The sequence below is a fragment of the Asparagus officinalis genome, chromosome 4, assembly GCF_001876935.1.
Source record: "Asparagus officinalis chromosome 4, Aspof.V1, whole genome shotgun sequence".
In the NCBI taxonomy this organism is placed as follows: Eukaryota; Viridiplantae; Streptophyta; class Magnoliopsida; order Asparagales; family Asparagaceae; genus Asparagus; species Asparagus officinalis.
This window is the reverse complement of record NC_033797.1, coordinates 26,307,757-26,322,193: the sequence shown is the minus strand read 5'-3', so window position 1 is coordinate 26,322,193 and position 14,437 is coordinate 26,307,757.

Genomic DNA, 14,437 nt, shown 5'->3' with positions numbered 1-14,437 from the left:
CGCTTACGGATTCTCCTGTCATACTCACCTTGCTCAGCAGCAGAAAGAGCTTCCTTACCCGATCTTAAAGAACGAGGTGTAGGAACGGGCTCTTCTGCAGGAATCTCCTCAGTTGTCTTTTCTTCAGGAGAATCATCAATTGGCTTTCCCTCTTCAATTCCCGTAGGAACCTCTTCTTCAGAAGGTTCTACGGTGGACAAGTCTTTAGGAGCTTCAACGGCTCCGGTCGCTTCCTGTTCACAAGATAGGTATTCTTCCATCCCTGGTAGACGAGTACTCGCAGAACCGCTCCGTGAACGATACAATTCCCGAATCTCGTTTATACATGAAGTATAAACGTCATATTCCGGAATCCGAGAAGCTTCGGCAAACCACTGGCGGCAATCCATAACAGTAGAACAGCCGGGCGGTGAGTTGGGTAAAGTGAATTGCGCATGGGTTCCCCCGGCGGAGAAAAAGTACCATGCGCGAGCTCCTTCGTATAAATTCCCAATCTGAGCTAACGCCGGGTTAGGATTGCCAACATAGAGTTGGTCATATCCAAACTGTCTCGCGAACCGAGAAGGCATGTAAGGCTCGATTACGCACTTCTCCCGTGAGCGATAGACCAGGTAGCCCAACCTGATCATAAGAAGCCAGCTGAAGGTACCCTCTTCCAAAGAAGACGAGCCTTCAAAAAGCAAATCCATGAAACGAGCATCCTTAACATCAGCCCCGTCAAAGTTAGGAGCACAGCAGAAAACCCGGTACTTATCTTCTCGGGATAGAAGCTGTCGAGCCCTGACTATATAAGAACTAGTCCACGTGGCCGACTCCAATCTTTGTACGAAGGGAGTATAAGCATCATCCCCTTCATGCACTCCCGTCATTAATGAAGGGCAATGCAACACGAACCAGGCCATTAAATATGTGTATGGCACTGGTACACGTGGTTGAGGAGCTTTTCCAGCTTTCTTCTTAGCGGCTTTGACTCTCGAAGCACTGAGGAGTTCTGAAGTCAACACCCTCAGGCCATTCTGAATACAGCCAACCATAGCAGTAAGGAGGCTCACAGGTCTCCCATGCGCTAGCAAAACAGCTGGGTACACTACCTCAGCTAATATTGCCTCTATCGGTCTTGACGGTACCACGCACCGCTTCAACCAAATCATGAAGAAGCCTGCAAGCAGAGCCGTGTCAGAGATAGGAACTGTGGCTTGGTAGTGGAAATTTTCGAATTCGACACCAGCTTCAAAATCATCCTCGGTATGCTCTGTCTTATAGGTAGCACTGGAAGCCGTAATTCGAGCTTTGGCATCCTTAAGAGAGAGAACTGCAACGCGGTATACGGCTACATCTTTTTGGTTTAAATTCTGAAAGAGGTAGTCTGCCCACGTGGTATGCATAATGCCCCCTCCACGCATCCCAAAGACTTGGGCACATATGTGGAAGTGGCACATCAGCTCCCAGAAAGTAGCACAAATTTCCGGGTGCGCCACCTTCAGTAGAGAAAGTTCCTCGGTGGTGGGAATGAACTCCTCGTAGGGCATTTTTCCAAGCGACAGCCCCGACACTGCCTGCATCTCATGAAGAGCAAAACCTAACTCTCCAGCAGGCGTAAAGAATGTGCAGCTGTCAGGGTTATATTTCTCCAACATAGCGAAGAAATTATGAAGACTCTGCACGACTCCCTGTCGTGTAGCTAACACCGGAATTGTGAGACCCGATTGAGTGAGCGAGTCCTTAAGCTCTTCAAGAACAAAGTCAACCATACGGGTCCACCAACCTCCTTCTCCGGAACAGATCCATCCAGGAGATCTGAACGTCTGGGTAGAGAATTCACCCTGAGTTGCAAGGAATTGGCGAATAAAGATGTTCGCTGGACGTGGCATCTCCTGAACCAGCTCCTTCTTCTCAAACAAACCAGGTCTTAACCCCTTTAGTTGCCCCCCGATTTGCGTACGAGCTCGCCGACCAAATCCAAGCGACACATTCTCCTTCTCTTTTACTATGTCGAAGGTCAAGCCCCGACGGCAGCTCACATTCAGAAAGTAGGAGAGAGGGTACATCCTCTTCATGCTAGGGAGAAATAAAAAGCGATTATCAACTCTCCGCAGCAGCTTTGAGTCTTCCATACATGTGAGATGATCATTAGCTGGTATGCGATCTCCAAATATGAACGCTGGTTTAGGAAACTGGGCACGGCCGACAGGGGTCTCCAAGTCCAAGTCAGTTATCAAAATCCTGAGAGTAGAGCATTGAGGGAATTTAATCATTTCCGCTCTTTCCGAATCAGGAAAAGTACACAATGGAATTTGGTTCTGAAGACTGAATATTTCATTCGCGTCAGGTCCCCCGATGTACCCAAAATGATGCTCTTGTGAAAGTGGCACGTTTGGGAGAAGTACTGCACAATCAAAAGCAGAAGTTAGCGGCGAGCTATCAACATAAAGGCATAGCCTGAAACATAAAGGGTTAAAGGCTCATGTCGAAATCTCCAACGCGAAGGTCGAACCTCGTGTCAGAAATCTCCAACGCGAAGGTCGAACCTCGCGTCAGAAGCCTCAAACGCGAAGGTCAACCTCGCGTTGAAAAACTTGAACGCGAGGGTTGAGACCCACATGGGATCCTAACCCCGCGTTTTCATTGAGTTGAAACGAGTCATCTTCCTCGTTATCAAGAACCCATCTAGGGTTTTCAGAGAACTTGCCAAGGCAAGTTATTTCGGGTGGCACTCACCACGACAGGGAAGCCCCCGCAGCAGCGGTGACGACGACGATGTCCCCGCATGGACAAGAGCACCGCCGGCGTCCTCAGCCGACGGCACTTCGGAAGTCGCTCCGGCGACTTTCTTGGAGTTCGAACCTCTTCTCCGAGGCGCCATTGATGCAGTCGATCGGAGGAAATTCCTTTGAATGAGGGAGACGAAGACCGTCGGAGATCTCACCGGAATCAAACGAGAATTCTCGTTCTTGAAAATAGTCGAAAGTCTTGAAAGTCAAGTGACTTTTGATATGACCACTCAGGTCTATTTATAACAGCCACCAAGCTGTTAAGATGGCACAGGATTCTAGGAATGAATCCCAACCATCTTTCAAAACGCGAAGCTCACATCCGCGTTCAAGTTTCCCAAATGCAAAGCCCAAGCCAACGTCACAAGGCCTGAGCCTCGCGTTTCAAATATTAAACGCGAGGGTCACCTCAGCGTTGCAATTCTTTTAAATGAAGAATATGCACTGGTAAGCCTACTTAACAGAGTGGTAATCAAAACCTCTGTATCTCTTCAGCAGAATTCAAATTCTCATTGGGTTAATACTACACCCCAAAATCCACTTATCAATTCTCAAAAAATAGAATGATAAGTCTCCAACTCATTGTCGATTTATTGGCTCTCCTCAGCAGAGCAATAAATAACTCGTTTTCAGTGGGGTAATAAACTCCCCCAAAATCTTGATCAAATCACAAGTCTTATAACTCATCACTCCGATGATAAAACATATAGCAGTTCTCCCCTGTGAGACGCTATAATATTCTTTCCCCACAAATGTCACGTTAAAATCACACCTCTGACAAAATCAACTTATCGATTCTCGTCAATAGAACGATAAGTCCTCAAAATTGCCCTGATCGCAATATTTCTTCTGTCACGTTAAAATCACACCTCTGACAAAATCAACTTATCGATTCTCGTCAATAGAACGATAAGTCCTCAAAATTGCCCTGATCGCAATATTTCTTCTGTCACGTTAAAATCACACCTCTGACAAAATCAACTTATCGATTCTCGTCAATAGAACGATAAGTCCTCAAAATTGCCCTGATCGCAATATTTCTTCTGTCACGTTAAAATCACACCTCTGACAAAAATCAACTTATCGCTTCTCGTCAATAGAACGATAAGTCTTCAAAATTGCTCCGATCGCAATATCTCTCTTGCTAAGTTAAAACTACACCTCTAGCATTTATAGACTTCTTTCAGTGTTTAAAGCAAAACATAACACAGGAAGAATTCTATTAGTCAACCCTATTATGGGAGTATTCGTCCTCAGCAGTTTGAAACTTTCTAGAGTTGTCTTAAATGATAATAAAGAGAGTTCTCTGCAACAGAACCATTGTGGAGGTATATTCTAAGTCAGGAATACATCTCAGGCATTTCTCGTGACTTGTATTTAAAATCAAAAAATGATAAATGCAAGAAACAATGAGAAGTCAATATCACTTTTTATTCAAGAACCAAAAGAAAGTGATACAAAACAAACTTTGTTCTTGTCAAAAGAACATTACAGAAGCCGAGCTCACTCATGCATTAAATCAAAAGAGATGAGTTGAGCCTTGAGTTCAGCTAGCTCCGCCTCGTGGTTAGCTCGCACCATAGCTTCAGCCTTTGCTCGGAGTTCATCCTCGCTGGGTATGATGATGGCCGCCATTTCCTTTCTGGCGTCTTCCAGAGCTTGAGCTTGTGCATGATACTCCAAAGTACCAGTTGTGTTCTGGGTACTAAGGATGTTGACAATGCCTTCTTCGCGGGAGAGTTCAGCTTTCAATCGCAGGACTTCGGCTTCAGCTTCAACCAGTCTGTCCCGAAGCGAATTCATAGAAGCAGTTGAGCGTTCTAGTTCCTCTCGCTTCCGAGTGTTACGCTCACGAAGCTCTGCGATCTGACGCTCTTTTTCAGCTAAGTCCCGTTCTAGCGTCTCTCGGTGTATCACCTCAGCGACCTGAAGACTAGCCAAAGTGGACATAATTTGCGGCTGAAGGTCACTATGGCCCATGGTCTCGAAGCGTTGTAATTTCTCCTCCAAACGAAGGATAATCTCTGAGCAGCGTTCGAACCATTGAGTTTCGCCCACACTCCTGACCCCGTTTAAGCCTGCTTCCAGCAGAGGTCGAAAGGAGTTCAAAGTTCCTTGGCCATTCATCAGGGACTCAACTACCGTCTTCGCAAGACTGTTTAGATACACCAAGGAGATTTGAAGGAATTTAGGTGCATTAGCGAGACTGACAATTGCACCCGAAGATACCCCTTCAGCAGCTGAGATTGAGGCATTAAGATGATGACTAGCAGGCGATCCAGGTGCCGAAGCTGTAGAGGCAATTGAAATGTTCAAATGCGAAGGACTTGAGGTCAAAGCCATCAATGCTTTCGCTTGACAAGAGCTTGGCCCAGCCTCCGTTGGGGTGAGCGAGATCTTCATCACCGCTTTTGGTGAAGTAGCTACTACAGAAGAGTCAGGCAGGGGTTGCTCTTGCATAGGGGCTGATACCTGCACGAGCTGTTGTTCCGGAGGAGGAGTAGCGGCAGTGGTTTCAGGCAACGCTACAGGCGGAACAGTCGCCGTAGGAGAACCAGGTAAATGTTGCTCTTCTAAAGGAGCCGACACTTGCGCAGGTTCTTGCTCTAAAGGAGCAGCGGAAGTAGTCCCGAGAGTGGGTGAACCTGCACGAAAAAACGGTCGGAACGCAGAAAAAGCATGTGGAAGAAGTCGAAACAAACCAAGCTTACCGGTAAGATAAAAAGGAGTATAACCTGATGCTTTATCAGACGGGACCTTGGGAGCATCATCATCAAAAGTGGTGACGTCATCAATGGAATCATTCTCATCGTCATCTTCACCTTCACCTGACATGTTGCCAACATCAGCGTCCTCATCACCTCTATCTCTGTCAACTGCATCACCAGCTGGGGAGTCGTCATAGTCAACTCGCTCCTCATCACCCGGAACAGCTGAAGACTCCGGAAGACTTGCACCAGCGGCTGGTCTTTTCATAAGTCCCGTTGTAGGACTAGGCATTAAATCATCAGCTTGTGACATTAATGCTGAAGGAGAAGGAGGTGGATTATCTTCGAGACCCCCTGGCTCCAACGCAGGAGACCTAGGAAGATCCATCACCGGAGCAGATTCTGCATCTGCAACCATTAATTCATCTTCTTCGTCCTCAGGAGGATGATAAGAAGAACCTTCGCCCGACAGAGCTGGACCATGAGAACGAAGTCCCGCTCTATGCGGCAGGCCAGCCACAGATGATTCCTGTGGTTCGTCATCTTTAGCAGCTTTGATGGCCTCAGCCATCAACTTGGACTTCTGTTGACCTTTGGGGGGAGAATCAACCAGAAGTTTCCGACGAATTTGCTTATCATATTTGTCGGCCTCATCTGCAGAGAGTTTTCTTTTCCCCGCTGCTCTTGTCATGGGAGGATCAGCCGCCCGTTGTTCTTCCACTGGAACGGGCTCAGCTCCTTGTTCCTCTTCCTGTTCGGCAGGCTGACTCTCGATGGATAGAAACTCATCGATCCCCCTCAAGCGAGACGTCTTAGACCCCTTTCTTGAATTATACATATGCCTAATGTCCTTCAGGCAAGATGTATTCAAGTTGAAGTTGGGAGTCTGAGAAGCAGCGTAATACCAATTGCAGAAGCTGATGGAGGTATAGGAATTAGCAGTTTTGTGGGGAAGCTTGAAGATGGCTTTGGTACAACCTGCCACAGAATAATACCAAGCCCTGGCTCCTTCATATAAGTTGGCTATAACTGAGAGTTGAGGACGAGGGTTCCCGACATACAACTGATCATACCCAAATTGGCGAGCGAACCTGTAGGGTTGGTAAGGCTCGACGAAACAGTTGGCGCCTTGTCGAAAGATCAGGTAGCCTGGCCTGATGGATAAAAGCCAATGGAAAACCCCCCCGCTCAGCTGAGTGAATCCATTAGGACCCGCCGTATCCTGATATTCTGCTCCATAGACACCGCCCTCGAAATCAGGGAAACAGCGGTAGATATGGAAGTTAGTGTCCCGTGCTAAGATTTGGCGGATCCTAACCATGTACCCCCCTTCCCATTTCGCGGACTCTAGTCGCTGCACAAATGGGATGAATGAGTCTCCCGGGGGAGAGGCTGCACTCATTATAGGAGGACAGTGGAGTACGTACCAAGCCATCAAATATGTATATGGCATCGGCACCCGGGGATTGGGAGTCTTGAAGGTCTTGTGGCCCTCAGACTCCACCTCTGTAACATCAACAAATTCAGAGGCCAACTCCCGTAATCCGTACTGAAGACAACCCACCATAGCGCTGAGGAGGCTCACAGGTCTCCCGTGTGCCAAGAGAACAGCCGGGTAGACCACCTCAATAGCAAGGGCATCGATCGGCCTGGTAGGAACGACGCAACGTTTGAGCCACAGCATCAAGAATCCAGCTAGCAACGCCGCGTCGGAAATTGGAATCAGAGCTTGATAATGAAAGCTCTCAAACTCTGTGTGAGCCGGGAAAACATCTTCCTTGGCCTCGTTAGTGTAATGGGAGGTAGCGTCGTCAATACGAGCCTGAACCTCCTCCAAAGTACTGGCAGGCAAGCGGGTCACTGAAGCTCCCTTAGTGGTCAAGTTATGGAATAAATATTCCGCCCAAGACACTTGCTTAATACCGCCTCCACGGACCCCCGTCAGCTGCATGCAAATGTGGAAGTGACACATGACTTCCCAGAGAGTGGCATAAATTTCCGGACTGGTCTTCTTTAAAATCTGGAGTTCCGCCGAGCCCGGAACGAACTCTTCATACGGCAAATCCCCGAGAATAAGACCCGAGACTTCGTGCATCTCGTGAAGGGCGAAGCCTAGCTCCCCCACAGGGGTGAAGAAAGTGCAACTATCAGGATTATACTTCTCCAGTATGGAGAAGAAATGAAAGTGGCTCTGGACGATCCCAAATTCAGTAGCCCGCACAGGAACCAGCAACCCAGCTTGAGCGAGGGGAGCTTCTAATTCCTTCAGAACAAACTTGGTCATCTGGGCCCCCCACCCCGCCGATGGAGAATGAACCCAGCCAGGAGTTCTAAATCCTTGCGCAGGGAACTCTCCCTTCTTTTCCAGGAATCTCTTAACGAAGGTCTTTGCCGGACTGGGTGCTTCGCCAAGGGGATACTCCTTAGCAAATAAACTCGGCCGTAAAGCTGTCACCTGCCGATTATAACCAACGGGGCGAACCCCATAGAAAGTCAGAGCTCCTAGAGCAACCCCATCTTGATCCTTAACCAGGGGCCAATCCATACGCCTCGGGACGGAAGCGCATTGGAAATAAGATAGGGGGAACATCCTCTCCATGTTGGGCAAGAAAAGGTTGCGTTCCTCAACTCTCCGCAGCCACTTATAGCCCCCATCATAAGCAGTGCTTGCGTTGAAGTCAACAAAGTCCCCGAAGAGATATCCAGGTTTGGTTATGGGCTTACGGCTTGGGCTTTCAAGTCGAGCGTCCGAAACCAATATCCTAAGAGTGTCGGAAGAAGCTTGGGTGATCAGTTCCATGCGACTCTTCTCCCTCATCCGGAAAACCGGGAGTTCTAAACGCGAGCTGAAAGTTATGTTCATGTCTGCACCACCTTCATGTCCAAAGTGGTGGCGAAAAAGAAGAGGCTCGCTGGTATGGCGCACTGCAAAAAGAAGAAAAGAGTTAGACAACTCAAAATCAAAGTTACAACTCAAAATCAAAGTTCAGACGCGAAGGTCGAACCCCGCGTCAAACAAGTTCAGACGCGAAGGTCGAACCCCGCGTCAAACAAGTTCAGACGCGAAGGTCGAACCCCGCGTCAAACAAGTTCAGACGCGAAGGTCGAACCCCGCGTCAAACAAGCCCAGACGCGAAGGTCGAACCCCGCGTGTTTAATGACCACGAAGGTCGTACTCACCACCGATCAAAGGAAGCTGGGGCGTCACATTCGCCTGAGCAGCGGCGCCGCTGGCCGGCGCTGATGATGCAGATCCCCGAGCCGCAGCGGCATCGGACTTGGGAGCGACGGGCTTCTTGGGTGCCATAAGATCTCGTCGGAGGAGATGAACAGCGTTTCGCCGGAGATGAGAACGAAATTTTTTTCGTTAAATTTTCAAGAAGAGTCGAATGACTCTTGATTTGACCCCTAGCGGTCTATTTATAGACAGCTATGAGCTGTCAAATCCTAACGGACGGGATTCGAGGCCATCAGCCCGCCCAAGCTCGACCCTCGCGTTCGAGTTGATTCAGCTTCCAAACGCGATGCTCACCTACGCGTTCAAATTTCTCAACGCTGAGTTCACCCACGCGTTCCAATCCTCAAGTACAGAAAAGAGATCTCTGTGTTTGGACCATTATGACAGTAATGTCTTGATTACCAAGGCGACCAAAGCCAGGAAGAAACAAACGACTCCACTGGGGAGTCTGTTGGAGGAGTACAGATAGATTACAGTCAACAACGGCGAAATCATCTGACTCGATCAGGCGGGAAGAGCAAAGAATCCACCAAATTCTGGGATCCAAAGTATTCCGAAAATTCGTCCCAGTCAACCGCGAACTTTCGAAAACTTTGGAGGGGGTTCTGTAGGCTGTCTAAAAATCACAATAGATAGCTTATTCAAACAAGCTCCGACAACGGAGGTCACAATCAGACGACTTCCCAATCACCGCATCCGCAACTCCACAATTGCCACAAACACTACCTCACTTCTGAGATGATTGATCTTGATGGCTGCGACAACAGCATGAGATGTTGATGAGCAATGGGATGATTTCAGAAATAAAAGGTTGGACTTAGTTGGTGAGTTGCTTGGTAGAGAGCTGAGGGCAGATATTCGTCTTTAAGACACTATGGATGTTGATTCCCGTCTAGCTCCTACAACGAAAGCTACAATCAAATAGCTTTCGGGTCGATGATCGAAACATACAGCCGAATAGTTGCTTGGTAGAGAGCTGAGGGCAGATATTCGTCTTTAAGACACTATGGATGTTGATTCCCGTCTAGCTCCTACAACGAAAGCTACAATCAAATAGCTTTCGGGTCGGTGATTGAAAGCGGCAAATAGAGGACTTTTCACATAGATCGAGAAAGGTTACAATTTAAGCTACAATCAAATAGTTTTCGGGTCGGTGAACGAAAGTTGCGAATGGAGGGCTTTTCACATAGATCGAGAAGAGTTACAATTTAACGACACTTTTGACGATTGATGAAAACTCTATTCAGCAGTCTTCACAATCTACAGTGAAAGTTACAATCTGACGACTTTCACACTCCACAATAGCTAAAGCTAGGATTATTGAACAACGGTCCTTGCAACGCTCTACAGAAGAAGTTACAAGTCAAATGGCTCCTTCTGAAACGCGGATGTCATCCCCGCGTCACCAAGTTGGAGATGTCATCCCCGCGTCACCAATTTGGAAATGACGACGACCCTCGCGTCGACAATGCACAAGCCAAACGCGAGCGACCCTCGCGTTCAATGGTGTTCAGCTAACACCCAGCTTCGCGTCTCAATTCAAAGAACGCGAAGTTGAGGCTCTGAACGCTAGTCGAACGGTTTCAGAACCGTTTATCCCACGTTCTGAGGGATTCTCACCCACGTAGGAGCGGATATAGGGGTCAGTTACAACCCCTTATCCCCCTATAAAATATCAACAAACTAAGACAAGAGTTGAAGGAGATTAGATATTTTCGATAATCAGATCAGAGGTTGGATTCTTATATCATCAAACCATCAGTTTGGAGATTTCCGGACAACCGACAGCAAACGAAAAAATCCCATTGGAGATAGGTTTTTGATATCAAAGCTCAGAAGATCAATATCTGTATAGGTATATATTCTTCGACCCAAGAATTAAACAGCTTGATCTATACTAGAATTGTTCGATTCAACAAATCTAATATCACAGCGTTACAATCGATTCAGCAGTTTTTATAATCAGTATCAGAGTTATTCATAAAAGTATTCCCACGAGAAGTTCATCGCGTTCCTACTGAAGTATAAAGACGGTCGGCCAATCGTCAACGGAGAGCAACGTTCGACCGCAATCAATCGAAGGAACCTCCATCACAGCTGCAGAAGAACCAGTTATTATAAAAAAGGCGAAAACCAAATTCATTTCTCTCTCTTATTTGTAATCAGTTGTAAAAGATACAGAGAATGAAAGGACAAAATCACATTTTCTTTATTTCTTTCTTTGCAATTTTCCTACATACCATCATGATATCACAATGAATGGTGACGATTCACTACGAAACACTAAGATCCTCCAAAAGTCCTTGAAGCCAAATCGCCTCCTTAACAACCTCCACAATCATCATATACTCTGTCTCCATCGTCGACAAAGCAATCGTAGACTGCAAGGTGCATCTCCCAACACACTGATGTACGGGTCAAGTGAACACATATCCCATCGTCGACCGGTGTTTATCCAAATCTCCAGCATAATCTGAATCAACATAACCAATACACAGCTGCCCACCACTAGTGTCCCGTTCAAACACCAAACCAACATTAAGAGTATCTCGAATATACCTTAAAGTCCACCTCACGACATCCTAATGACCCGGACCACAGTCATGCATGTGTCATGAAACCATGCTAACTGTCTATGACAAATCTGACCTCGTACATACCATGGACGTACATCAAGCTTCCCACTGTGCTCGCATAAGGGGTCTTCAATATTAACTCTCTCTCTTCAACTATCTTCGGTGAAAGGTTAGCTGAAAGCTTCAAATGGGCTCCTAAAGGTACTCTAACTAGCTTTGTCTCCATTCTCACATAGAACCGCTGTAACACCTTCTTCAAATAAGTCACTTGTATCAAATAGGTCATCAAATCTCAGCAGTTTAACGAAGAAGAAGATCTTTTGGAAATCAAAGAACTGATCAACGATCAGTTAATCGAATCCTGAGGGATCCCTTCATCAACAATCTAGTCCACTTGGCAATTAACCGAATCTTCGGTTCCAACAACTCTGTTATAGAGTTTTAACTCACTCTGAGTTTATTTCTGAAACTCATTTTAAGAGTTCGTGATTAAGTTTGCAACCCAACTTAATCTCATCAAACCAAACAGTCGGTTTTCAACAACTCTTGTCAGAGTTCTTAACTCGTTCAGAGTTCTTTACACTCGTCAAGAGTTCTAAACCGAAGTCATCAAACGCTTCAATTGTTCCAGTAAAGAAGGACGGTCGGATCGTCAACGGAGAGCAAGTTCGACGAGATCAATCGAAGGAGGCACTCCATCGCTACCAAGAAGAACCCAGTTTTAAACAAAGGGGAAAACCAAATTCGTTTTCCTCTCTTTTGTAATCGGAATCCAAATTGTAATCGATTATTGAGAGAATACAAGTCAAATTTTCTTTCATTGTCTTTTTGCTACAAATTTCCAACAAACAAAAGATTCTGGTTGTAGTCTTTCAAGTAAGCCGAAGAACAGCCCCAAGACGCTGGGGGTTCTGTACCAAAGAAGCCCACCGATAAAGGGAAACAAATGGGAAATCAAAAACGAACTCCGGATTCAACCAGGCAATCTCCCCCAGCGAACACGGGAGCGAGCAATCCATTACCAATTCAATATTCATGGCCCCGCAACGGCCAACATACCGCCCAGGATTAGCTACTAATACGAGCCTCACTGAGGGTTGTCCAAACCACAAGGAAGCCTCTCATGAGCATTGAATGAATACAGACAGCTTCATCACCCAAGTCATTCCAGTTCCTGAAAGCCTTCTGATGCATCAAACTTGTCTGCCTAATGCCTGCTATTAGCGGCCCCGAGAAGTCTACCCTGCATATCATTCATCACCAAGAATGACATGCAGTCCGTCAAACACGCAACATACCGACACTGTACTACACAGGGTATATCGCCGATCTTTCTGAAATCAGTCCGTGTCCAGGTTGACGGGCTCCGCCAACTCCAGCATTAGTGCCCTTACAAGTGCGCTCATGGCAGGTTTTAGCGGATTCCTCATGCTCATTTCGGCTTGCACACTACCCCAGACCACTATCTTTGGCTTTCAACGCCCAAGCAGTACTCGCAGCCCCTAGGCGAAGATCAAACTCAGGCTGCCAGCATGCGGAGATTTACAGTCTGCAAGTAGCCATGCTACTATCATAGACTGCGGACACGTCCTACAATCTTTTGCCTAGGACGGACCATGGATACAGCAAATCGCCATTGTCCCCATCTACCTTGCATCTAGGTCATGAAATACGCTCCAATGACGTGAGGGATCGAAGTTCGAACCTGATTGCCGGAAGAAAACTACCCTTTCCGAGGAGTGGATAGCAACTTCCCACCTGACGCTGTTTTCTACCGTAGAATCTCAAGCATGTTGACGTGGCCCAATTGAAGCGGCATTACGAACCAGCTCCTGAATGAAAAGTGTCCATGCGCCGAATTAACTTAGATGTAACTGCGGTCAGGATTGAGCGCATAATAATAAGGTACGAGCCTGAGCGTGCAAATGGTGCCATTACATTGAAAGATTTTCTTTTGGCAAGTACTGCTCTGATGTATCCTCTAAAAAATAAACAAATAGAGAATGATCCTAATGCAGGTACCAATCCATGGCACCACTGTGCACAGAGCCATCACTTACTGTTGCCCAGTCAAATCGTTCTTCGCTTCAGATGAGGAAGCAGAGGACGCACAAGAAGGCTTTCTTCAAAATCCCTTGTTCAAAAGACAAGGCGCAGCCAAACGATCTTTTTTGGTAAAGTCAATACCCGAACAACTCAAACGAGGAAGCTTCAGCAGCGAAGACGACGGAGCTTCCCCAATTCCATTACCTACGAACCCAATTCTATATACTTAATGCAAACAAATGGCGGTATAACTTTAATGAGAACAGTAGCGCTACCTGAACTTCGGAAGGAGCAGAGACGAACCTCAGTTCGAATGTCTCTAGCCCCTGCAGGGCAAAACCTCATGATTATTACAATAAAACTGGTAGAGCCGTTTTAGGTTAGTCACAACTCCCTCTGGCCTCAGAATATGTAAATCAATAATTATCTGCGTCAAGATCACTCCATCCGGAAACTTCTGTTCTTGGGAATCTGACGTCAGCGTCAGACCCTTCTTTAAGAGTTTGACTGGAACATGCTTCAACTAGTCACCCCCGACGAAGATGCCATGGGGCGTGATGAAGAGTTAATGGAGTCATCCTCCAACGATCCTTGGATCAAATGTCTGAACATGTTTGTGCGCGACATGCGCTATGAACAACTCGAACCACCCACTGAGATAAAAGTGATCCAGCGTATCAACATGGGAAGATGAATCTGAATCCCAAGACCATGTCTTTTATAGCCTGAAACGCACCTAGCATCATCGCCAGACAAAGAGCGACCTTATATCTCTCATCCTGCAGAAGATATAATGTCTTCGCCCTTGAATTATGAAGATATGCTTGGCCCTCATGACCCGAAGCTTGCGCCATGCACCATTCTCAACTCGTATCCGGGATGTAACAACCGTTAAACAAACAACCAATGCATGCGGGCTTTCGCTCAGGAGATCATGGAATCAATTGAGTCAGAAGTTAACAAGCTTATAGACTCACGCCGGGCCTTTTGTCTAGAACAAACGGAGGAACAAACACCCTGGACTGGCGTGCGCCCAACATCGCTTCCCAGCTTCCCATAGTAAGAATGGTAAAAAGGTCCGGATATGCACTCTCTCTC